Source organism: Pectinophora gossypiella, unplaced genomic scaffold, assembly GCF_024362695.1.
Source record: "Pectinophora gossypiella unplaced genomic scaffold, ilPecGoss1.1 Pgos_62, whole genome shotgun sequence".
NCBI lineage: Eukaryota > Metazoa > Arthropoda > Insecta > Lepidoptera > Gelechiidae > Pectinophora > Pectinophora gossypiella.
Genome location: NW_026063272.1, coordinates 11,586 through 23,884, shown reverse-complemented (window position 1 = coordinate 23,884; position 12,299 = coordinate 11,586). Strand labels below are relative to the sequence as shown.

General features: G+C 41.1%; 1 long non-coding RNA gene across 1 annotated transcript; it reads left to right on the top strand.

Annotated features, from left to right (window-relative positions):
* Positions 1 to 2,955: 2,955 nt before the first annotated feature.
* LOC126381564 (uncharacterized) lies at positions 2,956 to 8,554 on the top strand. The gene is made up of 4 exons (XR_007568876.1): positions 2,956 to 3,060; positions 3,174 to 3,305; positions 4,186 to 4,319; positions 8,093 to 8,554. It is a non-coding gene; the product is annotated as an uncharacterized LOC126381564 (long non-coding RNA).
* The last annotated feature ends 3,745 nt before the right edge of the window (positions 8,555 to 12,299 follow it).

Here is a 12,299-nt window from a genome sequence, read left to right as displayed (position 1 = left end):
CGATGGCAGCGCGCGTGCGGGCGGACGCGCGGTCCGACCGCGAGCCTGCGCGGCCGGCCGCCGCCAGCCGGGTGCCGCCGCCGCCGCCACCGCCCGCCACCAGCAGATCGTCGCCGCACCCATCCCAACACTTACTGTGGTCAAAAATTTGGAAGGCACTTTCTACTTTTTCAAAAATTTTAAATTTTTAATTACTTTTTGAACACATTAGCCTAGACTTACACAATAGAAAATATGCGTAGTATTTAAACATTTACCAAAATTACGCAATTTATCCGAAACGTATAGGCCATTATATAACTTTTTTAATTTTAATTTTTTCACCTAGTTTAAACTTTATTTCCAAAAGGATAGCCAAACAGTTTTAACATTAGATCTGAATCGCAAATGTATTTTTTATTAATTTGGTCTTTTTTATACACTAATCCAAACATTGAACGAATCAGATAATCCAAATTCCAAATAATAGTGAAGTATCAAGGCCACTTGGAGACTTATTTTAAAACATGCTTTTCTAGCATGTTTTGCGACGAGACTTGCCGAGCGCCGGGGCGGGCGGCGCGTGACCACAGCGGCCGCGCCGCCCGCCCCCGCGCCTTCCCACTCTAATGTTACTATGAAGAACGATCGCCAACGAATGTCCGCCAACAATATCTAAAATCATGGTATACCCTTGCAGCAAGAAGATTTAATGAAAATTTCCTGCCGAAACTATGAGACACATTACAACTGTCCAATAGATGTTTAGATAAAACAAATTTGTACATTATACACTTATTCTTTCACACTAACAACACTTAAGAGATGTCAAAGTTGTTTGTATCGCGCGGAGGGGGCCGCCGATCGGCGCGGCTCGCTCTCGGCGCGGGCGCCGTGTGTAGGTGGCAGGGGTGCTCCGCAAACTTTCGTTAAAAACTCTTTCTTTATTCATCATCTTTCTACTCGCCATACAAAACTACACCCTGCTGGATTCAATTTGTATGGACAGTTGAAAAACTATTGAGAAGTCAAAAAAAAGTTTCAGGTAAAGTTCTTGTTTGAATAATTAGGGATCTCATCGAGAGTGGTGTAGTAGTTTGGAAGCCACCTGCACACGGTGGGGGAGCACGTTACACGACATAGATGTCTTACGAAGTACATGTGAAGTTTCTATCGTTATTAGCATGACTTTATCTGATCCATTGCTATACATAGTTATATAGATAATCTAATTAAATTGAAATGTATTCTAGCTACGAGCAGGTAGGTTAGCAGACGCTCGAAAGATGTACATTCTATGCTTGGCGATTTTAGTGCATCTAAATCTAAGATGGGCTCGCCGAAGTTGTGTTCTCAGAAAGTTTAGGTATTAAACATAAAGATGTATTAAGACTTTCTTGTACATTCTGGTGGAGGAGTATAAAGTAAGGTTTGGACTTCCTTAAGGTAGTGTTGTTCGATACTCTATCCGTAATTGAAATTAGGCGTCCTGATAGATCAGTCGAAAGAGATGATCAGTTTCATCTTTACATATAATACCTATTTATGAAACATATTATTAGAAGATTACCTGCTAAATGATTGTATGATTTCGACGATAATAGTAGACTATGTATGTTGAAAATGGGAGCTCTTACATTATTAAATTTTTATGATGTTCTATTATAACAGCTTACGATAGCACATCAAGACATCGATATTATGTCTCGCGACCTCACTAGTAATACAATCTAGTGCGGTCAAGAGATTCGAAAACTATTATTACATGGGTAGACGGGTTTTAACTTTTAGTACAGAAATTTCTCAAAACGCCTACTGTATTTTGAGATTTTTTACTTGATTAGACGACGTTTTATTGCAATACAATTTTAAAACGGAACAGAACATCTCTGAAAAATATTACAGGAGATCATTAAAGTTGATTGTCTAATACACGAGTAATATCGGTCGAGCCCTAAACGATCTAATTTAGCCTAACATTTGGAACAATCACTACTGGCTAATGATACATCTATATTACATTTGGCGATCACTAAGTCTACTCGTATGTGAATCGCTGCACGAACAGTGAACAATGAAACGCGGCGCGCGCCCGCCGCGCCCGCCAGCCGCCCGCCGGTCAATCGCAGCGGTGCGCGCGCGCGCCTCTACAAAAAGCAACAACACTGTTCAGTGTTACGTGGGTACCTATACATACCTATCTTTTTTAACTAGTTTTTATGTGTCACATCACTTATTTTTTTTCTCCCTGTCTCTCATCTGTCGATGTTCGTCACATCTCCGGTTTTTTATTAAAATCAATTAAAAAGTGTAAAGAAGAGTTCCTGCTGTTTTTACTGAACCTCACATCTCCGAACATATGGTCCTTCGAGCCGGATAGCGGAATTATCTTCATCAACACCTTCGGAGATATTGAAGACAAAGAGACGACGTCAGACCTACGCAAAAGGTCGTTGGGACAAAGACTTCGGCTTACACATAAGGATAACCCTTAACTCCATCAACATTCATCACGGGAGTCAGCGCGTAGGCTTCAGGACGTGGAATGGACTTTGGAATTAGTGTATAATAGCCAGTGTTAAAAGTGCTTAATTATTTCACCCAACATTCTTTTGCTCATAGTTAAGGTCAGGTAATATAGGTATAATATAAGTACACGTCAATTAGGTACGTATTATCTTATTTATAATATTATATAAGATTTATACCAGTTATTAAAAATTCATAGTGTTATAGCATTGCTAAAATCAAAAGTCCTTATATTGTACTGCATATCATATATCAGCTGTTTATCTTGTCGTAGTCGCATAATACCGTTATCGAGTACAATAGTATCCGGGCACCGGCGCCTGCGATACGTTACTGTATTCATATCATTCTTATTATGTTGTCAATTATCATACACAACAAAGTATAATTAGTTGATGTTACGTTATTTTGATAGTTTATAAAGGAAAATACGATTCAACACTTCATATAAGTTCATACCTATATGTTATTTGAGTGCATCTAAATATTAGTCTTCAATTTTAGTTAAGTTGTATTGTTAACCAAGTAATATTTGTTGTGAGTGCATTCGAGGTGAGAATATTTATTGTTTGTGTAATTACCGATCATAATTAGTGGTGTTGTAGTTTGTAATCTGTATTTATAACAAAACGAGATAGTGATTTGTGTGCATTTGTGCATTCCAGGTTTAATCTTCGCTTTCTAAGATGTCTGAAAAGGAAAAGGAGTTAATTAAAAAACGAGGCAGTTATAAAGGCCGTGTTACTTCGTTTGGTAATTACTTGGACAACCTATCACGATCACTGGACCGTTCTCAGGTAAACGAACTGCAGTTACGCGTAGATCAGATGATCAAATTATATCAACAGTACGATGAAGTGCAGACCAAACTTGAGTGTACTGTTGACAATGTTGATACCCTTTTAGATGAGAGGACTGAGTTTGAGTCTAAATACTATCAATTAATAGGCCGAGCACAGGAAATTATTTCATTTAATACTCAACTGAATGCTTCCAATGAAAGTGACAGTCGTTCTAAACATTCGTCTGAATTACATATTAATAATTGTGTTAAATTGCCCACTATTCAATTACCGAAATTCAACGGTAGCTATGACACTTGGCTTGAGTTTCATGACACCTTTTTAAGCCTTATCCATGACAATGACGCCATACCTGACATCAATAAATTTCACTATTTACGCGCATCGTTACAGGATAGTGCTGCCCTGGTGATTAAATCCATAGAATTCTCATCTATTAATTATAACGTAGCTTGGAGGTTATTGTGCGAGCGTTTTGATAATAAGCGACTTTTAATACAGAACCATGTTTCTGCACTATTTAACATTCAACCTATTTCTAAAGAGTCGGCTTCAAGTATTCGTCGTATTATTGATGATTTAAGCAAAAATCTCCGTGCGTTAGAGTCATTAAAGGAACCCACTGAACATTGGGACACCCTTCTAATACATCTTGTTTCAACCAAGCTGGATTCTAAGACTTTCCGTGAGTGGGAGGAGACCAAAGGACGAATAGAACAATTAAATACAATCACGTTAGACACTTTTGTCAAATTCCTCCGTGGTCGAGCCGATCTTTTAGAAACTCTTGATGTTTCGCGCGGCAGTTCATGTAGTGCGACAAAAAATATAAACAATGCTAATACTAAAATTCGAAGTATGTTATCCGTTACAGACAATCAATCTGGGCAGTCGAGTGCCGACACGGTTTCGTGTCCCAAGTGTGCCGGTGGACATAAGCTGAATTTTTGCCCTCAGTTCTTAATTTTGAATACTGAACAACGATTGAAGCTGTTGCCAGAGTTAAAGGTATGCTACAACTGTTTTCGTAAGGGTCACTTCGCTAACCAATGTAAAAAGAATGGTTGTAAAGTATGTAAGCGAAAGCATAATTCCCTTATTCATGTAAATGATATGAGGCGACACTTAGTTGCCGGCGCGAGGGAGGCGGTTTCGAGCACCTCGACCAGCAGTGTGGGTGCTTCAAGCAGCGCGAACGTGACCTCCGCCCCGGCCCAGCCGACTGCGGGCGTCACGCTGTCCGCGCGTGTGGACGACCTGTGCGCTGACCGTGACGTCATATTATCAACTGCTCTAATAAAGTTATACGATGTCAACCATCGCGAGCACGTCGCGCGGGCTGTACTTGACAGCGGCAGCACGTCATGCCTCATAACGGAGCGAATGTTTCAGCGTCTGAATTTGCCCATAAAACAAGTTAACCAAACGGTTTTAGGTGTTGGTAATGCGTCGTCATTGATTACAAAAATGTGTCGTGTCAAAATTAAATCAATAAACACCGACTATACTCGTAATATTGACTGCTTTGTTTTAACAACAATAATTGAAGATTTACCAAGTCGTCATGTGAACGTGTCGGAATTGAGCATTCCGTCTGACTTGGCTTTATGTGATCCTAGCTTTAACTCACCGTCCTCTGTGGATTTAATTATCGGTGCCGATGTATTTTGGGACTTACTAGAATCACAAAAGATCTCACTAGGTGCAGGTAAACCTACACTTTATAATACAAAATTGGGTTGGTTAATTTCCGGGCCTATAGGCCATGTCACTCATTCGGAATCCAATCCAATTTTATGCAACTTTGCACATGTTGACCAGGGTAATCACACTCCTCATGATGTCATTGACACCCAATTAACGCGGTTCTGGCAACTCGAAGAAGTTGACATTAAGACATCATATTATTCTGATGAGGAGCGGATGTGTGAAGAACATTTTATAAAAAATGTTTCACGTTTAGAAACTGGTCGTTTCTGCGTTAGAATCCCGTTAAAACATTCTGAAAGTTTGCTAGGAGATTCTTACAACAAGTCTCTAAAATGTCTTTTGTCATTAGAACGCAAATTGAAAAATAATCCTGGGTTAAGGCAAAAATACTGTCAGTTTATGTCGGAGTATGAACGTCTCGGTCATATGTCTGAGGTGAACAGCGATCAGTCTGCCCATTACATACCGCATCACGGTGTTGAACGTGAGAGTAGTACAACTACTAAATTAAGAGTGGTTTATAATGGTAGTAGTCCCACAACATCAGGCCATTCTTTTAATGATATTCAGATGGTGGGACCTACCATTCAAGATGATCTGATTTCTACATTATTACGCTTTCGTCAACATAAATTCATTTTATCTGCAGATGTGGAAAAGATGTACAGGCAGATTGTTGTTCACCCCGATGACAGACACTTGCAGCAGATACTATGGAGGGATGATCCCTCTCATGATGTTAAGTCGTTCCAGCTCAACACCGTTACGTACGGCACAGCCAGTGCACCCTTTCTGGCTGTGAGATGTTTGAAGCAATTGGGTATCGAGTGCACTGATGAGATGATCGCAGAGGTTATCCTTCACGATTTTTATGTAGATGACCTACTTACTGGTGCTGATTCCGTTAGTGAAGGCATTAAAATACGTCAAGGCGTAACTGAGGCTCTCGCATCTGGGTGCATGCCACTGCGTAAGTGGAAATCCAATGAACCCCTGTTATTAATGCACGACGATAGACAGTCGTCACTTAACTTAAAGTTGGGTGATAATGAACCATGTAAAACACTGGGCCTAGGTTGGGTGCCTGATAGCGATGAGATGTACTTCTCGATTGATATTGATGTCCCAAAGAATGTGACTAAGCGCACTATGCTTTCTGTAGTATCTCAGGTGTTTGATCCGTTGGGTTTGTTATCACCCTGCGTTATATTATTTAAGATGATGCTACAGAAGCTCTGGTTATTAAAATTGTCATGGGATGAACCACTGCCGTCTGATGTTTGTCAACAATGGAACAAAATTATTAGCTGCTTGCCAGACTTAAATCATGTTCGCATACCGCGACATGTCGTGTGCGACAGTGTTAACTCTATTGAGTTACACATATTTACTGATGCATCGCAGACAGCGTACGGCGCGTGTGTGTATGTAAGGAGTATTGACGTGAAGAACAAGGTACTCGTTCGTTTACTTACTGCAAAAAGCCGCGTCGCTCCTGTCAAGCCAACCACGATACCAAGGCTTGAGCTGTGTGGTGCTCTGGTTGGTGCGAAGTTGTATGAGAAGGTCGTCTCTTCACTCAGATTGAAGATTGATCGTTGCACGTTCTGGACTGACTCAACTATTGTTCTAGGATGGTTGAAGATGCATCCTAACAAATTACAAGTTTTTGTGCGTAATCGTGTTGCAGATATCTTGGACAAAGGTGGCAACTGCGTTTGGCGTCATGTGCCAACAGATGCCAATCCAGCCGATTACATCTCGCGCGGAGTTGATGCCTCTTCAATCCATTCCCTGGAGCAGTGGTGGTCAGGCCCTAGCTTTTTGAACAGTGCAGAGTCCTGTTGGCCAGCTAACGTGGTGGAGAAGTCAGCAGTAAATTTGCCAGAAACACGACTTCCTAACTCCGAAGTCACATTAAATACCGTTGTTTCTGACAGTAATAAATCGTTGCTGATTGATTTCAATCGATTTTCTAAATTGAATCGGCTCACACGTACCATGGCTTACGTACTGCGTTTCATCAAGAACTGCAAATATCGTGTAAGGGACACGTCCTGTCTTAGCGCACCAGAATTAAACCAAGCTTTTAATGTGATTATTAAAACTGCACAAAATGAATCATTCCCTGAGTATAATATTTTATTAAAGGGACAAACTCTACCAAATAAAAATCATTTGCTCAAGTTTAATGTATTTATTGACGCCAAAGGAGTATTGAGAGTTGGTGGTCGTCTCGCTAACTCTGATTTTGATTATGACAAAAAGTTCCCTATTTTAATACAGTCCAGTCATATTTTATCTAAAATAATATTTGATCACGAACACATTAAAATGTTGCATGCAGGGCCTCAATTATTATTGGCGTCATTGCGTGACAAGTATTGGCCCATCGGAGGTTTAAAACTAGCGAAAGCTTGCTACCGAAAATGCGTAAGGTGTAGTCGCGTAAAGGGACGTATTGTTGCGCCTATCATGGGAGATTTGCCACGGCAGCGCTTAGATTCTGGCGGCTGTACGTTTCTTAACGTAGGTATAGACTACGCAGGTCCAATGTTAGTGGCAAGTCGTCAAGGTCGTGGATGCCGGCACGTAAAGGTGTATATTGCCATATTTGTGTGCTTCACAACAAAGGCCATCCACCTAGAATTAGTGGGTGATTTAACAAGCAATTGCTTTATGTCAGCTTTGCGCCGATTTATTTCGCGACGAGGTAAACCTGTTAACATCTATTCTGACAATGGCACTTCGTTCGTTGGCGCTGCCAACGAGTTAGGTAAATTCTTGAAGGCTAATTGCAGTTCGTTTTCTGAGAATGTTGCCACCGAAGGCATTAATTTTCATTTTTCTCCTGCCTACGCTCCCCATTTCGGAGGTCTTTGGGAAGCGGGGGTAAAATCAACTAAATTCCATTTAATTAGAGTGTTGGGAAATTGTTATTTGACATACGAAGAATTTAACACTGTGCTAATCCAAATTGAAGCCGTATTAAATTCCCGGCCACTCACGCCGTTATCGTCAAGCCCGGACGACTTGCAGCCGTTAACGCCTGGACATTTTCTAATCGGCAGATCGATGACAGCCCTTCCTACCGAAGACCTGATGGATTCTTCAGCGAATCGCCTTACGCGTTACCAGCGGATAGAACAACTCCGTCAACATTTTTGGACACGTTGGAGCAGAGAATATCTGTCGGAGTTGCAGCAGCGTGGCAAATGGCGCGTCCCAAACAATCCGTTGAGTATCGGAGCTTTGGTGGCTGTGAAAGATGACCATTTACCACCATTAAAGTGGAGGATGGGCCGCATTATTGCATTGCACCCAGGTCAGGATGGAGTCAGTAGAGTTGCTGACGTGAAGACTGCCGGTGGAGTCGTTCGACGAGCGCACAACAAGATTTGCGTGTTACCCGTTGACAGTTAAGTTGGTTGAAAGCTAGAGCTTTCAACGCCCGGGGGTATGTTCAGTGTTACGTGGGTACCTATACATACCTATCTTTTTTAACTAGTTTTTATGTGTCACATCACTTATTTTTTTTCTCCCTGTCTCTCATCTGTCGATGTTCGTCACATCTCCGGTTTTTTATTAAAATCAATTAAAAAGTGTAAAGAAGAGTTCCTGCTGTTTTTACTGAACCTCACATCTCCGAACAAACACACAGTTACTAAATCGCTAGTAGAGAAATTGACATCCACTTGACGATAAAAGAAAGATACATCTATGTTTAATTTATGGTTATATCTAAGACTAATTCATAAATTTTGTCTTACACGTATGTTGTTGAATAAGATTAGGTATACCGAACAGTCTTTTGAATCGGGCCAAATATTTTTAATTTTGATTTCCCTATGTTCACAGATGGATCTAAGTTGTAAAGTTAGTTTAAGCTTACATGTAATGTTCGACATTCTATTATACTTATGAGTAGATAATAATGAAACACCAAGCGACAGTGGTAGAGACATGTAGCATGACTACTTACACGTTACGTGTCCCTCGCTAATTAACAAAAAAACTTAAAAATAACTAAAAGTACTCTTTCATAATAATACAAAATTCATAATTAATCAACAAGCATATTGCACAGCGATACCCCACATTAAATTATAATATAATAATTAGTTAAATAATGTTTCATGCGATGAAATGAATAAATTTAAATTAAAAAGGTAAATTAGTCGCCGGCTCGGAATCACCGGATCATTCACCGTGCAACCGCACAACCGCGCGGCTGTCGTGTGTTCATGGCTGCGCATATGCAGCGCTTAGAAGTAGCCGACGGAGTTGCGGTTGGGCACGAAATAAGGATAGGCGGGCAGCGGCGACGGCGGGACGCCCACTGGCGTGTGCGACTGCGCTGCGCCCGCGGCCTCGCTTCAGATGTTTTCAGCCCGCGCTTCCACTGGAGGAGGCTCCATCTTCACCGGCACTGGGGTCGACATTAGATCTTTGCCATTTTTGGCGATCGATACCGGGGTCTTGGGAGGGCCCATGTCTGACAGCTCAGCTACGTCTCTCTCGCTGTAGCGGCTATCCGGGCGGGGTGATGCGAATGGGCGGAAGGGGTCGGTGGGCTTTGGTGGCTCTAGCGCGTGTCCGGGTGGCGGTGGCGAGCAGAGCGGCGACTCGAGCCCGGCGGAGAGCGGCGAGGGGAGCCGCGGCGACTGCAGTGGCAGCGGGGGCAGGCCCAGGTGCGCCGGGTGGTCGGGCGGCCGCTGTGCAGCCACTACCATATTGCACATCTGCCGGCGCAAACCGTGTGCCACGGCGGCCACGGCGGCGGCAGCGGCCGCGTTCGGGGAGACGCCGCCTTCGCGCCCATTTCCACAGGCATTCCCGTAGGCATTTTGTACGCCCATGCCATCCTGAAACACGCAACGCCGGGAAATTACAATCTGTCTGCAATTTACCAGGTAAGGGGTTAAAATTGCAAATACTGTTAAAAACTAAGGTTGCGCATTCACTAGGTGCAACTGTCTTCCCTTAGCACTATCAGGTTAAGAATAGGTAACGTTATATGACAGTCACACCGAATGAAAGCGACGGTTCGTATTTGTCACTGTTACAAGTCGTAGTCAATCTGAATTGTTGCGATCCTAAACTTCACTGTAAGTGAGTGGTCATTAGGTCCATAAGTGTAACGCGTCGAAATCGCACAGCAATTACAATAGGTAATATAATTCGCAAAAGCATTTTCGCAATAGCAGTGGTAAATAAAAAAGTTATTAAACGGGGTTGGGGAATAGTCGAGCGGAGAGGATGCGAGGTGAGCGCCAAAGGGGACCATCATGCATTATTTGAGGGAGGTTTTGATTAGAATTTCAATTTCGCGATACTGACCGTAATGGCGGGGTAGACGGGGAGCACCTCCTCTTTGATGTGGTGCGTGGTGTGCGGCGCGTGCGTGTCGCGGAAGACGACGGCGCGGATGACGCCGCGGATGTGCTCATCAGGCCACACGCCCAGCAGGATGCGCTGCGGCCGCCCGCGACCCTTCGGCCTCAAATCTGTGAATCCATCCAATAGTCAAACGTGAACAGATAAAGCTCCACCATTACAAAGCTAAATCTGAACCCTCCAGATATGAACTCCTAAACACTACAATTCATAACAAAGAACGTTTATAACCGTAACTTAAAAACAAAAATAATATCAGATATGACCAGTAACAACCAAACCATAAATAGGCAGAAAACAATCAAACGATCAAACGCCATATGGGTTCTTTGACTTAAATGGATTTGACATACATTAAAAAAAAAGATAATTAATGAAAAAGCACCAGGGTAATTCTCACCAAATCTCGAAATTCCAGTCCTGTGAGTTTATCAGAAAAACTAATCGACAGAAAAGGGATATTATTTTTTCTTTGAAAAGTATATCATTGCTGCTAACTATGGATATTACAAAATGTGACCCAATGAGAACAAATTTTATTTTTTTTATATAAATATATCTTTGAAAATCATTCCCTCACTATGTCCCACACTCCCAATTATAATATATTCAAGTGAATAAAATCAACTAAATTATAATATAACTGATTGCAAGTTGAACTAAACTATTAAAATATGATACATCTTCATTTATCTACTGCCATTTATAATAAAATGTTAATAAAAGGGGGTACAATTCATTGTAATACTTGTGTCCCATGATTGGTAATCATTCCCTCACACATCTACCGACAGTCGATTTATAATCATACTTTTAATGATTTTGCAACGCTATCATTAGTTTTTGATAGTTGACAATACTGTCAATGTTTCAAAATGCCGATTTCACCTGGTGCGTGCATGACTTTCTCTTGCGAAAAGCTTTAGCAAATTTATTTCAAAGTCTACTTTTTTTAACGTCATTACTCCACAATCAATAAAAATAAGAGGTAAGTAAATAATCTAAGTTTTAATTATACTGAAATGTTTGGTATTGGGAGTAGTTTACTAACACAAAGTCGCATGCCTAAAAGTAAGGGTATGTTTACGAGATCGTTTCGTTTTTCTTTGATTTTGTCATTCCCTCACCATCATTCCCTCATGAAAATGTATGGTGAGGGAATGACGATTTATGAGGGAATGATTTGTCTACTTGAGTTTTCTTTCGCTAACTTTCTTGCTAACCTAATTTTCGCATTGCTTTGTTGCTTTAGAGAAAATAACTGCAAATAGAAAGAAGTTGTCCATGGAAGAAGCTCAATTAAGAAAGAAAGAGTATGATAGAAAGCGCAGAGAGAAAATGAAATCCGACCCCGAAGGCTTAGAAAAACTTCGGCCAAAAGAAAAACTTAAGTACTTTTTTTCTGGGGCCTACTATATTATACACTAGCTTTTGCCCGCGACTTCGTCCGCGTGGCGTGTTATATAAGAGAGAGATCTTTGTGTGTGTGGGAGTGCATACTTATGCAGTTTAGATTTTTTCATAAGTACAATTTTTTTCCCAATAACTCCCATTTTTCAAAATACAGCCAAAAATAAACTTTATATTTACTAAGGTATGCATGCATGCTAGATTGAATCAATTGATTGAATTGATTTTTTTTAATTGATTGTTCATTGAGTTTTAATTTTAATACACACTTCCTCTCTTCCCTTCAACGTTGCTGTGCCCTACAGGGTCCATGTTTTAGTTCCTATGCCTATGTAACACCCCATTGTACTACATGGAATGCAATAAATAATTTAATTGAATTGAATTGAAAACATCTATCTTACGCGGTTTCGATTTTTTCATACAAATGTTTTTTCCCGCTAACTACCGTTTCCGTGGGAATTTTGTAAT